This window comes from Onychomys torridus, chromosome 10, assembly GCF_903995425.1.
Source record: "Onychomys torridus chromosome 10, mOncTor1.1, whole genome shotgun sequence".
NCBI lineage: Eukaryota > Metazoa > Chordata > Mammalia > Rodentia > Cricetidae > Onychomys > Onychomys torridus.
Genome location: NC_050452.1, coordinates 15,237,190 through 15,243,231, shown reverse-complemented (window position 1 = coordinate 15,243,231; position 6,042 = coordinate 15,237,190). Strand labels below are relative to the sequence as shown.

The 6,042-nt window shown below is 40.3% G+C and overlaps 1 pseudogene; it reads right to left on the bottom strand.

Moving 5' to 3' along the window:
• Nucleotides 1-494: 494 nt before the first annotated feature.
• On the bottom strand, nt 495-2,189 carry LOC118592273 (annotated as a pseudogene).
• Between the last annotated feature and the right edge of the window lie 3,853 nt (nt 2,190-6,042).

Genomic DNA, 6,042 nt, shown 5'->3' with positions numbered 1-6,042 from the left:
TGGTACTCAGCTGTCATTCCCTGAAGCATGACCACACATCATCTGCCAACTCTCAAAAACACATTCTATGCTTCCGCATTTCTGGAAAATACTCTTTACTAATATTTTAAATGGCAAGATTTCATGTGCTGATTTTACTACTTTCTTTAACACATACATTATACAATACTATATCCATTTTTAAATAAACAATGTAACACACAAGCTAATCAATAAAATTTTGCAAAGTCATAGAAAGAATACAAAAACACTATGGTTTATTTCTTTAGGAATATGTTTTGATAAAATTCAAATTGGTACATGATTTAAAAAGAATAGTTTTAGAACACTAAGGGTAAATTATTGCTCATGAATGAAACACATTCTATGTGTCTCCTAAAAACATTTTTTTCCAAATAATCTTAAGTTTTATTTAAATAACCTCCAGTGAGAACACAGCAGACTAATCAACCATTTCCTCACCACCAATTCACCTCATCAGGGAGGTGTGCCTCTCAATGGAGGCGGCTTTGGCCTTAACCCCGACCAGCTGCTGGGGGAGCATCCACAGTAGAGCGGGGGTTCTTGATAGTCTCATCCACGGATACAATAAGGCATGCAGCCTCAGACCCTGCTGTCAGGCCATTGACGCGCACCATGGCCATCTCCCACACAAAGACCTGGAAGTTGTCGGCGATGTCCTCATTGTTGATGTCCACCCCATACCACATACCCCCTGTGCATGCCAAGCCCGCAGCTTGTTAAGGATGTTTGTGGCATCAAAGCCAGCATTGTCACATAGCTGTCGTGTAATAATTTCCAGGGCCTTGGCATACGCCCCAATCAACAGCTGCTGTTTCCCTGGAATGGTCCTTGAGTAATCCTGCAGGTATTTGGAGAGCTTCATCTCAATGGCCCCACCACCAGCCACCACAGAGTCATTCTTGATGGCCCTCCTCACGATCATGATAGCATCATGCAGGGACCGCTCTGTCTCCTCCATAAACTGCTCAGCCCCATCACGGAGGATGATGGCACATGTCTTGGCCTTCGGGAGTTGCGAGCCCCTGAAGCTGCTTCCAAGATAATGCCCACACCAGTTTTCCTGCTGAAAGAAGGGACTGATAGCTCCCAAGGCATCCCTCAGCTTGTGAGTAACATCAGTGCCTGCCAGGTGGTTGCTGAGGCTGTAAGAAACACACTGGGGCTACCTAGAAAACGGGACCCTAGGAAAGACAGGGATCACCCAATGACATGGATAAGATCTACATGAACAACCTGGATGACAGTGGGAGTAACGAAGGGCAAGATTTGAGGGAAAGAAAGCTTAGGGGAGCAGGAGATCCCAGCTGGATCAAGAACAGAAAGGGAGAATGAGGAATAACAGACCATGATAAATGAAGACCACATGAGAACAGGAATAGGCAGAGTGCTCGAGAGGTCCCCAGAAATCCACAATGATATATCCTCTGTAGACTGCTGGCAATGGTTGAGAGAAAGTCTGATCTGACCTTGTCTGGTGATCAGATGACTAAACACCCTAACAGTTGTCTTGGAACTCTCATCCAATAACTGATGGAAGTGGATGCAGAGATCCTCAGCCAGGCCCCAGGTGGAGCTCCAGGTGTCCAATTGTCGAGAAAGAGGAGGGACTGCAAGAACGTGAATTGTTGAATCCAAGATTGGAAAAAAGCAAAGGGACAAATAGTCAATCGAAAGAAAGCACATGAATTATGAACCAACAGCTGTGGAGCCCCCAGCTAGATCAGGCCCTTTGGATAGGTGAGACAATTGAATAGCTTGATCTGTTTGGGAGGCACCCAGGCTGTGGGACCAGGACCTGTCCTTAGTGCATGAGCTGGCTGTTTGGAACCTTGGGCTTACACAGGGACACTTTGCTCAGTCTGGAAGTAGGGGACAGGACCTGCCTGTACTGAATCCACCAGGTTTAAATGAATCCCCAGGGATGTCTTTGTCCTGGAGGAGATGGGAATGGAGGGGAGGGGCTGGGGGGAAGGTAGGGGTGGGGGCGGGAGGGGGAGGACAGGGGAACCCATGGCTGATGTATAAAATTAAAACACATAAAAATTTTTTTAAAAAGAACCACACTGGGTCCCCGTGGCATGGACAAGCTTATTGTGGATGGTCGAGGCAAGGCAACGATTTCTAATGTTGGGGCCACAATCCTGAAACTCCTCGATGTTGTCCATCCTGCAGCAAAGACCTTAGTGGACACTGTCAAATCCCAAGACCCTGAGGTTGGTGATGGCACCACTTCAGTGACCCTGCTGGCTGCTGAGTTTCTGAAAAACATTTAAAATCACATTTTACTAAGTTCTCCAACATTTTTCATGCAAATGAAGAATCAGAAAGCTTGGATGCTGATGCTCACAGTACTTCTTCATGCTCTTTTTAGATCCTCAGGCAAATAAAGAGTAGTGATCACAATTAGGACACCAAACCATCATTTTAGTGACAAATTCCTGCTGAGAGATTGGTCAGTATGTAGCCAGACACGGAAAAACAAGCATATGAATTGTCCCCTTCTGGGTCATAGAGTCACTTGGTAATAATTAATATTTGAACAGTCACTAATGTTAAATACATACTGTGATTTGGGTGAATGCCCTCCAAAGGCCTGTTCATAAATGTGTTGTCCTTGTAGAGGTTTGAAAGAACTTATCATGCTTTAGAAGGTAAAGAATTGAAGGAGTTACTTGGTTCATGACCTCAAAGGGGATTATGAGACCTTGATTCCTGCTGTGTTTCCTAGGTAATATAATAGGTGTTTTCCGCACTATGTGCTGGGACCACTATGTGTTGCCTAGCTTGTGACCCAAAGGAGTGGTAAATCTCAGTCATGGAATAGTACCTCCAAACCATATTGCCACATAAATCTTTCCTCAGTTGAATTAACTGGGACATTTGGTTGTAGAGACAGAAAATGCATTAATAGTGTGTGCAGCACTACTATGAGGAAAATTCAACATTCAGTATGAGAATTACTCCAATGGCACACATTATTAAAAGAGAAATGATGCCATGTGAGGGTAGGGGCAACTTGCCCTAAGCTGGATAAGACATAGGAAATAAGTGTTGCATGAAGAGTCAGTTGAAACAGAGCATGGAGAATTTGAGAATAGAAGATGGTAGCAAGTTCATATTAGTTACAAGACAAGGTATAATAACTGCTAGGGCAGCCCAGAGTAAAACATTGGACAATAATAAGTTCAAATTTATCTAGTAAGTGTAAAAATTGTATTGAAATGTTTTTTTTAAAGGGATTGAAATACTATCATTTGACTTCCAGGAAAAAAACAAAAACACTGTGTCACAAATCATCAATAAGAACAAAAATCAGAGCAGTCAAAATTGATAAAATGGACATTTTGCAATAATTAGCTGAGATATGATAGCAACAAGACATGGAAATTTAGGTTCAGATCATTTTGAAAATTGATGCAAGGGTGAAGAAAATCACATAGTAGAGAAATATCTCTGTTTATCTCACAATTACTAACATTACAATATGATTTCATAAGTGTGGTTTGCTGAGAGAGGTAGAACAAGGAAGAGAGAGAGGGGGGAGAGAAATTAGATGAGAGGAAAGAAGAGAGAGGAGAGAAGACAGAGAGAGATGAAGAATATATGCCAATTAATTATCCAGATAATGATCATCTTACTTTTGTTTGCCTACCTGAAAATTAGATAGCAGAAATGACCTCAGACTCCAATACATAAGAAAGAAAGGTCTTCCTTCATTTCTGCTACTTCCATGGAAATTAAATAATGGCCTCAGAATTTCCTTGGCCTTTATTACCTAAAAGTGTCATCTATAAAGTAAACAAAAATCATTCAAGTGAGAACAAGTGAATGTTATTTGGGGCTTCTTGTAGCAAAGAATCACCCACCATTTGCCAAGAAAAATAAAAACCAGGTGCAATGTAGAAGATGTTTGTCACTGGTCCAGGGATGGGGCCCTTCAGATGTGCTTTGGGGAGAAATTGGTCATGTAAGCAGGCCAGAAACAAGGTTTCTTTACTTGGTTCTGAAACCAAGATGGAGTCACAAGAGAAGAAAAACCTGGAGCCATGAACTGGGTACAAGCCATCACTGCTACTGTTGCACACTGGGTGGATGTTCTGAGCAGGGTGGTCAGGCTTGCTGCCAGCTGTTCTTGTCACTCCTGCTCCCCTCCATACTCATTTGGGTTACCACACTCTCCAGCTCCATCACATTCTTATTCAAATGTATTTTTAAAATACTATATATTTTACTTCGTTGAATATTGCTTTGGATTTCTTGATATGTATATACTTTGTGGTAAGTTCAATGGAATTTTAGGATTATAATAAAAGATACATTAGCTCACCTCGCATGCTAGTTAGAGTTCACATGAAAACATATTCCTGGTATTCTTTTATTTAGGAATATAAAAAATGAAATATTTATTTTATTCAATAAATTGTAGATATAGATGTTAGGTGTTTGAAAAAGCAGATCATGTTTTTCTTCTCTATTTCCTCAGTCAACTCTAACCTTAAATTTCTGGATATTTTTGTTTCAGGATGCTTCAGGCATAAAACAGGATCATTCTACTTAGCCCAGGATTGTGTCTGGTTCATGATCTACCTGCCTTTGCCTCTGTAATGCTTGGATTATAGATATATATGCAAAACTGGCTTCTATGTTTTTCAGTGTTTTATTTGTTTTCAACTCTATTTTCTCTTGATACCTCCTAAGTTTGCCAGCTAGTTTTTACGTTATCATTGATGAACGGCCAAGCATTCCTTATGTGTATCCTTAACACCTTTTAAGTAATGCAATTTAGACCAATGATTCTCTGATTTATCCTGAACAATTTCTTTTTTGTTGTTTGTCTGCCTTTTAATATATATGGAGATGTTTATTTGAAATGTTGTGTATAGTATACTTTGCGTATGCATAATTTCCTACTTTGTTACTGGTTTGTAGTACTCATATTGCCCTATCTCAGCAATTAAGAAATATTTCCATAATTTTGAGTTGAAATTGGCCACTAGATATAATGTGAAAATATCATCTACCAAAAATTTCATTATGGAGAGAAAGGTATTAAATACCAACTTCCTTTAAGTGCACCAATTAAATCAAAACATATGATCAATATCAGCATGGGACTTGGCATTCAACAGAGGCTAAATAAATGACAAAACTCTTGGCAAATTGCTCATCACTTTCCTTTTGACCTGGTTAGCAAGCCAAAGAGATCCTCTTGTTCCTTGTTTCCCAGTACTGGGATTGTAGGCAATACTGCCGCTCTGGAGATCTAAAACTCAAGTCACCATGCTTTGGCAGCAACCACTTTATCACATGAACCCTTTCTGCAGCTCACGAAGTACATTTTCTGTTATTGTCTCTCATTATCACTGGGATTTTCATGTTAAATTCAAGGCAAGGAAATGGAGATGACAAGAATGGCAACTTATTCCTGGCTTCTATTGTCCTGTCTTTCACTTGGTCCCAGGAATATAGATGTGATCACTGTAATGCTACAAACTGAGGCTGACAGTCAGAGCAAAGACACTGTCATTAAAAGGCTATTGTTGAGTGATTCTCAACCTGTGGGTCATGACCCTTGCACACGGATTGCATATAAGATATTCTGTGTATCACATATTTACATTATGATTTATAACATAATCAAAATTACAGCTACAAGGTAGCAGTGAAATAATTTTATGATTGGAGATCACCACAACATGAGGATCTGTATTAAAGGGTTGCAGCATTAGGAAGGTTGAGAACTACAACTATGAACAAAATTCAGAGTCAGCTTATAAAATACCTTACAGAACCCCTTGTTATTGTGGCTTCTCTCCCCCAGATCTGTGTATTTTATTGGTGCCAAACTCCATCCTATTATTACTTTATGTTTCAGAGACTTTAAAGTCATGAAAATGCTTTCAGAACCTTTAAAGTCTGATGACAACACACCAGCTCTGATATCAGCCATTTGGAAGTAAGACACAGACCTTTCTTGGGACTCTAACTTGATGCCAAGGCCTTGAATTGCCACACAGA